Source organism: Ovis aries, chromosome 24, assembly GCF_016772045.2.
Source record: "Ovis aries strain OAR_USU_Benz2616 breed Rambouillet chromosome 24, ARS-UI_Ramb_v3.0, whole genome shotgun sequence".
Classification (NCBI taxonomy): Eukaryota; Metazoa; Chordata; class Mammalia; order Artiodactyla; family Bovidae; genus Ovis; species Ovis aries.
The window spans coordinates 2,557,063-2,572,228 of NC_056077.1; the positions used below are offsets into that span (position 1 = coordinate 2,557,063).

Genomic DNA, 15,166 nt, shown 5'->3' on the forward strand with positions numbered 1-15,166 from the left:
GGCTTCGTGAAAGTAGGTGGTCAGCTGTGATATGTTCTTCTTTGGCTCTTTTCTTGCCCGTGAAGCTGCTGCTGCTAAGTCGCTCCAGTCGTGTCCAACTCTGTGCAACCCCATAGACAGCAGCCCACCAGGCTCCTCTGTCCCTGGGATTCTCCAGGCAAAAACATTGGAGTGGGTTGCCATTTCCTTCTCCAGTGTATGAAAATGAAAAGTGAAAGTGAAGTCGCTCAGTCATGGGGTCCGGCTCTTCGCGACCCCATGGACTGTACCCTACCAGGCTCCTCTGCCCATGGGATTTTCCAGGCAAGAGTACTGGAGTGGGTTGCCATTGAAGCTAGAGTGTTATTATTGTCTAAAGATCTTGAGTCAAGATTGATTTGTGGGCTGTTAACTCTGAGACTCTTAGATTGAGCCAAGAACAGAGCTTGGAGTTTCTCTGCAGATTTCTGAAGATAGATATTTTCAGGAAAATCATGAGTTGGTTTTGTTTTCCCACTCATCTATGGATTTCCCCTCCAACCTCTTTTCTACATGACCACAGCAAAAACAAGACTGTTACAAAGGTAGGAATTGGTAGGGAGAATGACGAAGAAAGTACTTTGAAGAAAATGAGGGAGCCGGCTCCTGGCCGCCACAGGGAGGCCTGAGGGCATTGCAAGCTGTCCCTGGGACTCCGGGGGCTGGATGCTGTCTAGGTGTTGGAAGTGGGCTAGGAGAAGGTGGGGCAGAGCCTGGCCAGCCTGCCTGCCCTTCCTTCCTCCTCCTCCTGTCTTTGTTTCTGGTAACTGAACTTGCAGGTGGTGATCAGTGGAGGTGTGAATGGAGGTCATGCTAGACAAAGTCGGTCTTTCTATGCACACTGATGCTGTGAAGTTTTGCTGTGGGAGTTAGCTGTTCACAGTCGGACAAAGTCTCTCTGTCTCAATTGGTCATTATTGTTCCCAATAAGACACTCTTTATTCAGAATTTGTAGATAAAGGCCCTGGAAAGGAAAGCATCTGTTAGAGGAGCCTTTTCAGGTGTCAGGAGAGGCAGTCTCAGTTAGAAATAAGCTGAGCGAGTTGACACTGCTGGAAGGGCGTTCCTGCCGGATTCTGTTTATGTGTATGGCCAGTGGCATTCTGGGGGTTGGTTGGGTTTTATTTTCTATTTCAAAGAGAGAGAAGCTTTAGAAGATTAAAAAACAAGTCTAAACACATTAATCTGGCTTTTTTTTTTTTTCAACAGGATAATCTGTTGGGCTCTCAGAACAGTTATCACTATCAGTGTGGCTGTTTATGTGTAAGAGACTTGGATGGAGAATAAACAGTAGCAGGGCCTTTTTCAGGACGTCCCCACAGCCCCTTTGCCACTCTCAAGGACCCTGCACCTTGCCGAGGGAGGCACACGAGCCGTGGGCCGGCGTGGACAGATGGCACTGAGGTTGAAGGACACGGGAGACAGCAGAGCTCGTGGTCCGGGGCAGCCAGGGGAAGGTGGTGGGGCTGCCGGTGCGGTCAGAGGTGTGGGCAGTGCCAAGGGTCCCAGCCCAGCAGAGGGGAAGGGGGCCGAGGAGGGGGCTTGGGAGGGCTGGGACTCTGGAGGACAGTTCCCATCTCACTGGCAGTGCCCGTGTGCTCTAGATTTCATTTTAGCGTTTGACCTTTTAGTCTTGAAGGCCGAGTGAGGTTTCCTCTAAGGAGCTGGGGTTGGGAGCTAGAGAGCAGGAAAGAGGAGCCCCGGGCTCTTCCGGGAAGAAGGGAGACAGCTCTGTGCCTCTGGCCTCACCAGATATATCACTTAACTTTCAAGATGCCCTGCTTTGGATCAAGTTAGGTATCACTTAGTTTCCCAAACTAGATTGTAGTGGGAAAATGTTGGCTGAATGGGTTTAATTCCTGAGACGATTCATTTGTAAGTAGTGTAAGTGTGACTTGAGTTTAGAAGCTCAGTTTCTCTTCTTAGTTGTTGAGTTTAATATGTTGTATTGTTTTAGCAAAATAGAAGGCAAGAGCTTCTTGATATTATTGTTTACTGGTTACTAATCGGTTTTGCTGAGTAAAGCTTTTATACACATTCTTTCTAGGTTTCCTTCACGTCATGTAGGTATGAGACAGAGTCTCAAGTATCTGGATGGGCTTCCCTGGTGGCCCAGATAGTAAAGCGTCCGCCTGCAATGCGGGACACCTGAGTTCGATCCCTGGGTTGAGAAGATCCCCTGGAGAAGGGAATGGCTATCCACTCCCGTATTCTTGCCTGGAGAATTTCTTGCACAGAGGAGCCTGGCGGGCTGCAGTCCATGGGGTCGCAAAGAGTTGGACATGACTGTTTTTCTGATACAGCTCTGGGATAACAGACTTCTAAAAGCAAAAGTAGGATTTCCATGCTGGGCCTCCACTGGTGGTTAATGATTTCTTCCTCACATAAAAGATATCTAAAAGATACTAACTTACTCATCTGCGCATTAGCAGATGCTTTTATACATCCCGTGTCTTTTGTGAATGAATGAACTGATGGACCTGGAAGGAAGTTCAGGAAGTCTGTGAGCCCCTGTGGTGTCACCTGTGTCTCTTGAGGACCTTGTGGCCCCTGTAGTCGGTGTGCCGCTGACAAGGTCCCTTGGAGGCCCCCACTGTCTCGAGCCTCTGCATCTACTAACCCTCCTCAGGTGGATCCCACCCCTTGCAGCTGTCCAGGTTCGTGGTTACAGGGAGTCGACCGGAAGGTCTATCTTTCCTTCACCCAGAGGTCATCACTGTTTCCTTTCTGTGTTTTTCTTTACTTATTTGGGGCGGCTCTGGGTCTTTACCGCTGTGTGCAGGCTTTCTCTCGCTGTGGAGAGCGGGCACTGTCTAGTTGCAGTGCTCAGACTTCTTGTTGCAGTGGCCTCTCTTGCTGTGGAGCCCGGGCCCTAGGTACTTCGGTAGGTGCAGGTTGCCGGGCTCTAGAGTGCAGGCTCGGTGGTTGTGGCACATGGGCTTAGGTGCCCTGCGGCACGTGGGATCTCCCCAGACCAGGGATCGAACCGGTGTCTCCTGCATTGCAAGGCGGGTTCTTAACCACTGGACCACCAGGGAAGCCCCTCCTTTTTGTATTTTTTAAAAAACCAACTGGGACCCTTACTGTATATCTGAGACAGTTTTGTCTCCTGCTGTTTTCACCGAGTGTTTCGCATGAGCCGCTTGCAGTGGCTGTGTGCTACTCCCCTCTCTCGGTGAACCGTGAGCAGCCATTGTTCTCTTGGTGGATATTTACATAGGCTGTTTCCAGCTGTTTGGAGTAATTTCTTAAGAAATGCTTTCATAATATTCTTAGTATGATTTTGTTGCAGCTAGATTCAGTGTCACAGAAGTTGCCGGAAGGCGCATTGTGGAGTCGTCACTGACTGCCTGGACGGCCCTGCGTGCTTGTTCCCGGCTCGCACTGGGCATCAGCTCCCACCGCCCCCCAGCTGGGCAGGGCCGAGGGAGTGTGCACCTGGCATTACTGCTGGGCTTGGGACTCAGGCGAGGGCCTGATCTGTGCCTTGGTGTCTCCGTCTGTAAAGAGGGATGCCAGTGGTCCTCATGCCCAGAAGTTGTTTTGAGAACTGTGATACCATGTGTGAAATGCTCAGAAGTGTGTTATTAAACAGTAACTGCTTAATAAAAGTAATTTTTAGAAGTTGAGAAAAATGGCAGTTCATTAATTTCCCTTTAAGTAATGTTATTTAAAGTTGTATTTATAACGGGTGCGTATAGAGAATTTGAAACAAACTGGCCTGTGCCACCACCCTCCTGTAAACACAGGATTTTGTTGAGCTCTTAGAAGCCCCCTAAGTGGTCCTGCTGATTATAATCTCCCCTCACCTGCCCAGAAGTCCAGAAGTCATCCGCATCCTGATGCTCACGTTCATCAAGTTCATGGCTTGTAAAATGTATCTGTATGCAGTTTCAGAGTATGGCAGGGAAGTGAGAAGGGCGAAGAGATCCTATATTTCAGCGTTTTGTAGTATATATAAAGTTAATGTTGGAGGTGCCAGTTTAGCACAATTCAGAGACAGCGTTTGCTGAGTCTTATGGTCTGTTAGACTTTACTGGTGGCTCAGGTGGTAAAGAACCTGCCTGCCATGCAGGAGACCTGAGTTCAATCCCTGGGTTGGGAAGATCCCCTAGAGAAGGGAATGGCTGCCCACTCCAGTATTCTGGCCTGGAGAATCCATGGACAGAGGAGCCTGGTGGGCTGCAATCTATGGGGTGGTCTGTTAAGCCTGAGGACTGGACTTCATTCAGGCGGCTGGCAGCCATGACCTTGTGTTCCTGCCTCTGGCTGGGTGAGAGGCTCTGAGGGGCTGGAGAAGGGAGTAGGGGGATGGATTAAGTGGCCACCCTTGGGGATCACCCACAAGAAGCTTCCCCCTTTGCTCATGTCCTCTCTCCACCCTGGACAGGAAGGAGATCAAACCAGTCTATCTTATTGTAAATCAGTCCTGAATATTCACTGGAAGGACTGATGTTGAAGCTCAAACTCCAATACTTTGGCCATCTGATGCGAAGAACTGACTCATTTGAAGACTCTGATGCTGGGAAAGATTGAAGGCAGGAGGAGAAGGGGACGATAGAGGATGAAATGGTTGGATGGCATCACCGACTCGATGGACCTGAGTTTGAGCAAGCTCTGGGAGTTGGTGATGGACAGGGAAGCCTGGCATTCTGCAGTCCATGGGGTCACAGAGTTGGACACGAATGAGCTGAACTGAACTCTCTCTACCCTGCACCATGAACAGCAGAAAGTCTTACTCGGGTGTTCATTGAGATCCCGTCAGCCTGTCACCTGGGGTTCCTTGGTGTCGTTACATGCTGGTCAGGAGTGGTGGCATTTTGCTGTGTCTCATGCTGCACAAGCTCACTGGTGACCATAGTGTCCTGTGGGCCAGCCAGCTCCCAGTCTGCCTGTGCTTGGAGGCTCCCGTGGGTGGAGCTGGTGGCCGCCAGCATTCTCAGCGCGCGCAGAGCGGCACCCAGGCCCCACAGTCCAGCCTTCAGCAGTTGCCATGTCTCGTCTGCCCTGTGGATACAAGACGCGCCCTTCCCAGAGTGCCTGTGAGCTCCTGTCTGTCATGGGCACCCAGCAGCCCTCAAGGAGTGGGTTGGTGTTCTTGACCTCTCTTTACAGAGAGTGAACCGTGGCTCGGAGAGTGGGCCTTTGCCCTGGTTGGCCTCACCGGGGGTCCTCGGCTTGGTGCCTCCCCTGCGGCCCGTCTGGTGGGGCCTGGGCGGGGCTGGGCTTGTGGGGGTCCTCGGCTTGGCGCCTCCCCTGCTGCCCCTCATGGTGGGGCCTGGGCAGGGCTGGACTTGTGGGGGTCCTCGGCTTGGCTCCATCCCTCTGGCCCCTCGTGGTGGAGCCTGGGCAGGGCTGGGCTTGTGGCTGCTGTGCTTGCCTCTGCCAGGTTCTGTGCGCTGGGCCCTGCTTTGTGGGGTTTCTTGAGGTGTGAGGAGGTTCTTACCAGAGTGTTCTTTGCCAGTGAGCACGCCTGACTGGAGAGCAGGGTCCCTTTGGGGCCGAGCTGCTTGGCTGGGGGGGCAGTCCACGCCACCCTCCTGCAGGGCCCGGATTCTGCGGCGTGTTGTATGCACCCAGCAAGGCCTTTCGGAGCGCTGCCGCACACTCCGCCAGGGAGGCCCGTGGAATTTGGGATCCTTCCTCTCGCTGCCTGGAGCCTTAGGCAGCAGGACGGCATCCTGACCGTAGAAGGCCTGGCTGTGATCCTGATTCCGGAGCTCAGCCGTCCTGTGTCACCTCGTCTGCTTGCAGTTAGAGCTGAGCCTCTTCACTCGGTACATTGTTAGTTCAGGTTTACTCACAGAAAAGGGAATAGCATTTGAAAAGGGGATGAGCCTCATTTTGGTCGTGAAGGGCTTGTTTTATGATCTGATGACCCTTGGTTGAGAAAACTGTGTCTTCTGTGTTCTTTAGTCATAAAACTGCTTATAGCATGCTCGGTCTGAGTCGGCTTGAGTGCTTTGTGTAGATTAACTCATTAAATCCTCCTGGCAAGCCTGGGAGTTCCGGTTCTCCTCATCCCTGCTATTAGGTGAAGAGTCTGAGCCGCAGAGAGGTGACATAGCATGTTCAAGGTCAGATGGCTAGTGAGGAGCAGAGCTGGGGTCCGGCCTGGCAGAGTGCAGCTTTGAACAGTTTGGAGGTAACTTCTCTTCTTGTACCTGTCACTGTTTGTCTGAAGTGGTGACTATTAATACGTGAGAGATTTGGGTGGTTTAGCAAGTCACAGTTAAGCGTTTGGGACAGTTTACTCTTGTGACATCATGAAGTTTGTGTCTTCCTCGGTAGGTCTGCAGGTAGAGATTTGCACTCCTCGGAGCCAAGGCGCTTCGAAAGCATCTGGCTGCGGTCGCTTCAGTGCAGGGTGTGCAGTTTTGAGTCCTGAGTCCTTGTGTGTTGCGGAGTGACAGGCTCCCCGCTCAGGCTGAAAGACTGACTCTCATCACGCCAACCATGAGTCGAGCTTGTTCTTCATGTGAAATTCTTGCTTAACACGCACTTTATCCTTTTTAAAGAGGTAAAGATACAGAGATGAGAAAGAAGTATCCACAGGGATCCGAGGAACTTTAGGCAACCCCGCTCCCCTGCGTCCCCTCCCCTGCTTCCTGGCGCTGACTTGGGGGCTGTTTGCTGTTTGCTTTGCTCGTCTTGGTCCCCAGGGCTCAGGTAGGATTGGACACCTGGTTGGCACTAAGTGAATATCTGTCAGAATGAACAGATAAATCACTTCTATTGCGAAGTTTTTTTAAAATATAATTTTGTTCATTTTTGGCTGTGCTGGGTCTTCAGTGCTTGAGCTTTTCTCTGGCTGTGGTGAGTGGGGGCTCCTCTGGTTGCGGAGCCCTGCTCTAGCGCGTGCGCACATCAGCAGTGTGGCACGCAGGCGCTGGAACACAGGCTCAGTAGTTGTGGCACACGGGTTTAGCTGCTCTACAGCGTGTGGGAGCTTCCTGGGTCAGGGATTGACCCTGTGTCTCCTGCATTGGCAGGCGGATTCTTCACCACTGAGCCACTAGGGAAGCCCCATTGTAAAGTGTTTTAAACTGCATTTCAAAACAGAGGAGGAGAAACCATGAGTCTCTCATCCCGACACAACTTCTCTGAGCACTTTTGGAAAAGTCATCTCTGCTGAGCCCCTCCACGGGCAGGCCCAGCAGGGGCTCTGGGAGGCCGCCCAGGCTGCGGGCCGCGCCCCCTGCACGCTCGCCGTGGTGCTGGAGCCTGGCGCGTGGCCGCCACTCTGCTTCCTCATCTGCCTGGCGCACTACTGTCCTGCCGCCGCCTAATTAAGGTCTGGGGTGTGCTTTAAAAACACATGGCTCTGTATTTTAAAAACCAGCTCCCGTTCACCCGGCGGTTGGTCTCCTAAGGATTAAGGGAAGTCGTCACTTGCAGCTTGGGAAGAGGTGCAGTATCTGGTGTAGGAAACTTGATGGAAGCTGGAAAAGAAACCTGTGGGTCACTGGGTTTCTTTTGCTCCAAATTCATTTGCATTTTCATCTATTTGTCAATCATATTTGTCGCCTTTAGCAGTTTTGAATGTTGGATACTGGATTGGTTTTTCAGTGTTTATTTATTTGACTTGCGGCGTATGGGGCGGGTTCAGTTGTGGCGTGTGGGATCTAGTTCTCTGACTGGAGATGGAACATGGGCCCTTGTACTGAAGTGCGGAGGCTCAGCCCCTGGGCCACCAGGGGAGTCCCTGGATTCTGGATATTTTGATGCTCATATTTTCCTAAACTCCCTTAGTGGTTGACAGTGTCATTAAGTTAAACCTTGATGTGTTTTTGTGGATATGAAAATTAATTCATCTCAAATTAATTTTTCCTTTAGAGTTTCTACCTCTTAAGAGGAGACTGCTGAACTCAATCCTCAAAGAAATTGAAAATCCTATGTTCTTATATACACATTGCTGTAAAACCAATTTAAGCGTACAGAAAATGCCCAGTTTACGGACGATGGTTTTCCAAGTTCATTTGGAAGTCGGTTGTTTGAGACGTGGGCTTATCTTCTGTCAGGAATGCCCGCGTGCTTCCCTGGGCCTGACTGGAGACGGTGGGCCCTCGGGCGCCGCCTGCTGACTCGGTCACGTGGCCCGGCGATGGTGCGGGATGTGATGTGTGTTGGGCGGTGTGACCGCGCTTCCAGAGACGTCACAGGTGCTGGGTGTTGGTGGCGCCGGCTCTTCAGCCTGAGTTCAGTTGAGAACAGCCATCCGTCCCTGTCCACGGTGGAGCAGAGCCACAGGCTCCGCTTCGTGCGTTTCCAGAAGCCAGAGAGAGGAACAGAGGGGTCCTGTCCTGCGGGGGTTAGAGGGTGCTGGAACCGGGACGTGGGGGAGTGGGGGTAGGGGTTGGAGTCCCTGGCGTGGGGCTCCAGCCTTCCCTCAATGGGAGATGCTGCACTCGGGGTGCGCCGAGGGTGTCGGGAGGCCTGCAGTCAGGGCTTGTGGGGACGCGGTGCTGTCAGGACCCGGTGGAGAGCCGTGTTCCCGAGGACTTGTGACCAGGGCGGAGGAGACTGGGGGACAGGGTGCTGGAGCTTTAAATTTCTCCTGAGACTTACATTTCAGAAGCTGTTGAGTAACCAGATGTGTTTGTTTACCATAATTTTGGGTCACCAAGTGGGTGGCGGGCTGATGGGGCTCTGCTGGGTGGGAGTGACTCACCCAAGGCCCCGGGCGCCCCGGGCAGTGCTGTCTCCACAGGGCGCAGGGCCGGCGGGCTGGAAGGAGGTCCTCGTGAGCCTGACCCCCGCCGCGGGCCAGAGCTGGTGAGAGTCCTCCAGACCACGGTGAGAACGCCTCAGAGTTCCTTCTCTGCGGCTTAATTATCGCCTCGAAACGTTACAAAATCAACTCTTTAGAGTGACAGCGGAAATACAGGTAAACCTTTGGGCTTTTCACTCTGGGTGAGGGATTTCTTCCTGGGCTTTTCATGTTATAGTTGGTGCTTTTAAAATGCTTTAACAGGTAACACTGCGACCATCATTTTACTGCCGAATTGAAACTGTTCATTAAAACATACCCATACCAGCCAGTTATGACTGCAGGGAGAGAAAGCAGGAGCCCTGAGCTGTCCCTGTGAACGGCGCTCTGTCAGCACGGCCCTGAGACGCAGTCTCCCGCTGGGGCGCTGGGGCACTGGGGCTGAAGCAGGAAGGAAATTGCGGAATTCCACGAAGGAGAAAGGCTGGCAGTGACAGGCTCCTGTGTCACCATGCCCGTGGTGCTGATGCAGAGTGGGAGCTTCTAGGGCGTGTCCAGAGCGGCCGTGGTCTGGTGGCTAGCATCTGCCGCCCAGGGCTGATGTGGGACCCCACAGTGGGGTTCGGCCGGCATCAGACTTGGGTGCAGGAGGCACCTGGACCCTACAGGAAGCCCCACTGCTCAGACTTCCCCGTTGAGGTTTGAGGTGCCCAGAGGGTGCCAGAAGTGGCCAGAGGAGGGGGTTTCAGGGATCCTGAGGTCTTGCCTGGCATCCAGAGGTCCTGTCTGGAAGCGGCCCGTTCTGAGGGTCAAGCAGACGACTGTGAGTCTAGAGCCGCCCTGCCGCCGGGCCTTTGCGTTGCCCAGTCATCTCCCTGAGGGTTCCCCACCTCCTCGGGTCTTTGTTCAGAAGTCACCTTCCCAGTGGGGGCGCCTCTGGTTGTTACATTTGCACCCCTCCTGTCCTCCTTTCCTGCTGTATTTTCTCACAGCGATTTATCACCATTTGAGATGCTGGGTTTTGCCAGGCTTTTGTGTTTGGAGGTCACCTTGCCTCCACTAGAACGTGGGCCTCTTGAGGGCACAGGCTTGGTTCTTTGCTGTGTCCACCATGCCTAGGGCAGAGCATGGTGCAGGGTAGGTGCTCAGTGAATGTTAATGAGGTGGATAAAACTGTTAAAAAAAATTTATTTATTCAACTGTTCCAGGTATTAGTCGAAGCACTCGGACCCTCGATCTTTGTTGCAGCACACAGGATCTTTAGTTTTGGCATACCAATTCTTAGTTGCAACGTGTGGAATCTAGTTCCCTGACCGAGGATCGATTCCGGGCCCCCTGCATAGGGAATCCTGCGTCTTAGCCACTTGCCCACCAGGGAAGCCCGGAAGCAGTGTGGTCTTGGGAGCACTGCATTTACCTTAAGTCCCTGAAGTGCCTGTGAAGTGCTGGTGGTGGCCCTGCCCTTTCTCATAAAGCCTGTGGGGGAGAAAAGCAGGTGTGTGTGTGTGTCTGTGTATTACATCATCTGTTATTGCCATTTCAGAATGACTGGGTTTTCCTTCTGACTCAAAGGCCGCTGAACCTGAGTTTTGAGTCTCAAACGTTAGAGGAAAGTGAAACTCTGCCTGTGTGGCGCGTGGTTGCTTCCTCTTGCATCTCGCTTTGTGTGTGTGTGTGTGCCCCTGCGTGCCGTCGCAGCACCCTCGAGCCCCTGCCAGCCTCTTGGGGGCGCTCCACCGCCCCCCGGAGCTCGCCCCCGCCCCCGCAGGCCTCTCCCTGTGCCTGGCCGCCGCACTCTCCTTGGTGAGCTATGGGTGTGAACCTGCGCCTGTCACTCCCTCTCCCTTAGGATGTCGCCTCCTAGAGGTGGGGACTGCGTCCGCCTGGGCCTTTGCTAGCACAGTGGCCATGTTTGTTGAGTCTTTGGGTTGATAACGTAGTTCATTTCCCTCCTTTAAGAAACAGTGATGAGCAGAATGAGTGCATGTGTTGTCATGAAATAACAGAAGGTGCTGGAGAAGAGCGTGTCCTTGGGGAAGTCACCGAGGCGCTGTCGGCGGGGTTCCGCTGCCCTCCTTCCCGGGTTGTGGGCTGTGGGCTGCGGCACACCGGGGCGGGCCTGCTGTGCAGGGGTGAGGGTGCAGAGGTGAGGGGACGGTGCTGTGTCAGGGCGAGGCACCTGGTGTGTGTGCAGACCCGCAGCCTGGCCCCAGGGCCACCTTTCTACCCGCCGGCAGCTCCAGTGCACACGGTTTCTCTGCTCCGACTCCGGTCAAGCCTTCTGCTTCAGTGCCCATCAGGCTGAAGTGGGCGCAGCTTAGCTCTGGCTCCAGAACCTTCTGCAGCTGTCCAGAGCATGCTGATAGTTGCAGCCAGCTTCCAATGACAAAAGACCTACTAGCTTATGTTAGTTTGCATGGTGTGTGTCCTTCAAGAGTGGCCTGTCAGCTCCTGCCTTCAAACCTGTCATTGAAGCTGTGCTTTGGGGCTGGGAGTTTGCCAGAGTTCAACACTTGTGAGAATAAGTGTTGGCCTCAAGGGCCTTGATGTTTACTGGTGAGAAAAGCCTGGGCTCCAGCCTTTGTCTCGTGACCAGCTTGGGGGGATACAGGTGGCCGGGGCATCTTCCGAGGCACTCACCGCAGACTGGTGTTGAGGAGGACCTGAGCGGATTTCTCCATCACGACCCTCTGCTCCTTCCCTTGTTGGCTGGCCAGGGGCGCTCGGTGTCACAGGTCTGGAGGCAGGTCCAGCTCTGTCGAGATGGCTTGATCTTTAGCATGCCTTGGATATCTGCGTGTCCACCAGAAGCGCTGCCACCTGGAGGGAGGCTGCTTGTGGGGTCTGTGCCGCTGAGGTCAGGAGCAGACCTCTGTGTTCTGTGCTGTCCTTCGAGAACCGGTTCTGGGGAAACTGCTCGGGTGGAGAGGAGGCGCTCAGGAGCATGTCCGTGTCAGCTGAGTCTCATTAGACGCACCTGTCGTTGTCTTTGGAGGCTGTCGCCGTGGGCTGGGCGCGTGTTCATTTTGCATCCAGGAGGCTGCAGCTGAAGAGTGCGGCCCTCAGCAGGTGTTCCTGAGGCCGGCAGAAGCCGTGTTCACCATGTGAGCCTCCCCGAGCTGCCTGACACCAGGGCCATCTGTCCCTGCTCGAGCTGGCTCGAGGGTGGCCGTCGTCCTGCCAGGTTTTGTCCCCGTGCGTGCAGACGCCTGGGGCCTGCTGCCTGCGCCCGCCTCCAGCGCCCCGCCTCCAGCGCCCCGCCTTGGGGCTGGCCTCTGCCCTGTGTGCTGTCCCTCAGCTGGGCTGAGACCCGTGTGAGACCCATGTGGCACCGTTGCTGGAATAGTCACTGGGTCCAGAAGCATGTCTGTAAAATTACCTTTTTTCAGGTCCATGAATCAACTCGTCACATTTTGTTATCTAGAAACTTCATGTTTGAGATTTTACTTGGTAGTTGATGTGTCGGTTTTGAATCAGAAACATTTGCCACTGTCTGCTGCGTTTCCCGTTGTCTCCTTGAGCCTTGCTTGGCGGGAGGCAGGTGCTTAGGTGAGGTCAGTAACCGGCTGGACTTGGCAGAACCCGTGGTGCTCTCCCTGCCCCCATCCCGTTGGGCAGCAGTGACCCCACTGGGCTTGCGAGCCACCAGTCTGAAGTGGTGCCTGGGGTGGCGCTGCTGGAGCGCCAGCTTTTTCCTCCTCTTCTTGTGGAGTCCCTTCGGATCCCACAGCCCTGCTGCGCCTCAGTCCTGGGCCTGAGAGTTTGCACTTGGGATGCCCCCGTGGGCACAGGGAGTGCTTACCCCTTGGCTGTGTCTGGGAAGCCTGTGAGGTGCTCGGTGGCCTGTGGGCACAGCCTGGGGTCATCAGGCCCCTGGCCTGGATGCTGAGGCCAGCCCGGGCCTGTCTTGGTTCCTGATGGACCTCGGCATGGTGACTGTGACCTTCTCCCCACTTCCCACTGCCCTGGAGGACAGAAAGTTCCAGCTGATATCCAGGGGAAGCTCCTGAGTTTGATTACACTTCTGTTAGCTTCCCTGGTGGCTCAGAGGTAGGGAACCTGCCTGCAGTGTAGCAGACGCAAGCTACATGGGTTCAATCCATGGGTCAGGAAGATCCCCTGGAGGAGGGCATGGCAACCTACTCCAGTGTTCTTGCCTGGAGAATCCTGGGGACAGAGGAGCCTGGCAGACTATAGTCTATGGGGTCACAAAGAGTTGCACATGACTGAGCAGCTAAGCAACACTTCTGTTAAGATTGTGTGCTTTGTTTATGGGACAAACCCTTAAGGTACTGGCTGAACCACAGAGCTGAGTCCAGCCCTCGTACCTTTCCTGAGGTGGAGGGTTTATGAGGCGCATCAGGCACACTAGACTTACCGTGAGCCTCAGTGTGTCCACGGAGACGGCAGTTTTCCAGGAGGAAGCGCTGTGCCTCGGGCTCCCATTCCACGAGAGGGCCCGCACTGCTGGTCACGTCTGTGCTGTCGGCTACGTTTAAAAAGGCAGGTTCTCTTAAACAGTCTCTGCAACGCTTGTCAGTCACAGTCTCCTAGTGTTTCACTGATTCTGTGCATTGAGTTAATTCCTTCATATTTGTGTACCTTGCCTGAAGTGAAAATGAAGCCTGCCCATCCCAGCTGGGGAGCAGCTCTGGAGCTGGCGTGTGGCGTGTCCTCTGGGGTGACCTGCCTGAGCCAGCCTTCCCTGGCCTGGCCTGGCCTGCCCTGTCGCGGACGGCCCAGGCTCCTGCCTTTCTTGCCGTCCGCTGCCTCGCTTCTCCTCTGTGCTCGTCACGTTCGGGTCACAGGGAGTTCCGTCTCGATGTGTTTCTTACTTGTGTGGCTTTTGTGCCTCTTAAGGTGAGCGTCTGTCTCCGTCAGCTTCTCCTGTGGTTGAGCTGTTGCGCTCCGCACACGTTGGTTACTCTGCCCGCCTGTCCAGCCTTTCTTGGTGCACTTCCTGTAGGACTCGGGCTTCTTCATAGTTCTCTGCATCTCTTCCCTGTGTTAATGGAGAGAGAAGATTTTTATCTAGCCTTTCTGGACAAACATAGTTTGAGTAAACTCAGGGAGATGGTGAAGGACGGGGAAGCCTGGCGTGCTTCATTTCAGGGGGTTGCAAAGAGTCACGTCTGAGCGACTGGAAAACAACAGTATACATATAAGAAACAACTTTGGCCACACTCCTTTACCTGTTTAAATTCATAAAATGAAGTGTGCAGCTGTCGTCAGCCTGCTTTTGTGTTACCGTGTTGATGTACTTCTTACCACCTATCTGTGTGTGTTGCAGGCTCGATTTTCCCCAGTTTCAGCTTATTCTTAGTAGCTGTACTTACGTTTGCAGGGACACAGCATGGCCAGTAACAGTCCCTACAGGCCAGCTTCCCTGCCTTTTCCTCCTACACAGACAGCCTCCTTTTCAGACATAGCAGAGGATCACAGCCCATGTTGACAGCCTTCTTCCTGTTCCAAGATGTGGAGCCAAGTGCTCTTCTGGTTCTTTTAAAGGGCAGGACTGTTAGAGACAAATCTGGGTGCTCTGAGTTCGTTCCATGTTGTTCCACAACAGTCTGGTGATGAGTAGGCCCATGATGTCACTCCTGGAACGCTTCAGGCTCAGACTGGAAAGGCTTTTCTTACAACTTCTGTGTATTTCCGATTTAACTTTGACACTATCTAGAAATCCTTCCTTAATGGCCATCTAAATTTTTAACTGTGCGTCTGTCCGCCTCTCCTAAGTATTTTTCTGTGTCTCACTGATGAAAGTTTTGTTCTCACTTTGTTGACAGGTCACCGCGTTGCTGTCCGAAACCGTTTCAGTGGCAGCACAGTCCACGGTGCCGGGCACAGCTGGATGGGTCGCTGTGCTTTAGCGTAGTCCCGCCGGCCTTTGGTGTCTCTCCGTGTTGTAAACACACTCAGTCATTCTTCTTATCTAACAGTTCATCTCCCAGCCTCTCCCCATGGTTAAAAATGTGTGCTGCGGTCTGGGGCTCTCGCTTGTATTTGAGACACAGTTTCACAGCCCGGAGCTACGCTACGTTTTTTTGGTGCTTATTCTTTTCTTAAAAAAACAGTCTTGATGGTTTATGGATTCGAATGAGATCTTACATATAAATTTATTTAGTCATTTGTGTGATACAGCTATTTTTATAACAGCTTATTGAGATATAATTCATATACTGTATAATCCACCCATTTTAAAAGTGTGTAATTCAGTGGTTTTAGTGTATTTATGAGGCTGTATGTCCCCACTTTCCAATTCCAGGACATCCTTCTCATTCCAGAAAGAAACCCCCGACCATTAGCAGCTGCTCTGCTCTCCCCTCCTGCCAGCCCGTGGTGACCACCAGCTCTCCTCTCTCTGTAGGTCTGCCTCGTCTGGACATTTCGTACAGACGGGATCACGCAGTATGTGGCTTTCGTGTCAGGCCCTTT

At 53.3% G+C, this 15,166-nt stretch overlaps 1 protein-coding gene across 3 annotated transcripts in view; it reads left to right on the forward strand.

Moving 5' to 3' along the window:
• The window catches only part of PDPK1 (3-phosphoinositide dependent protein kinase 1), a 63,894-nt gene that overhangs the window by 8,888 nt on the left and 39,840 nt on the right, over positions 1 to 15,166 (forward strand). Inside the window, exon 2 of one of the 3 annotated variants that reach the window (XM_042240038.1) lies at positions 8,715 to 8,905. The exons of the other annotated variants lie outside the window; for them this stretch is intronic. The gene's annotated coding sequence lies outside the window, so the exon portion shown is untranslated. The remainder of the gene's footprint in view (positions 1 to 8,714; positions 8,906 to 15,166) is intronic. 3 annotated transcript variants of the gene reach the window in all.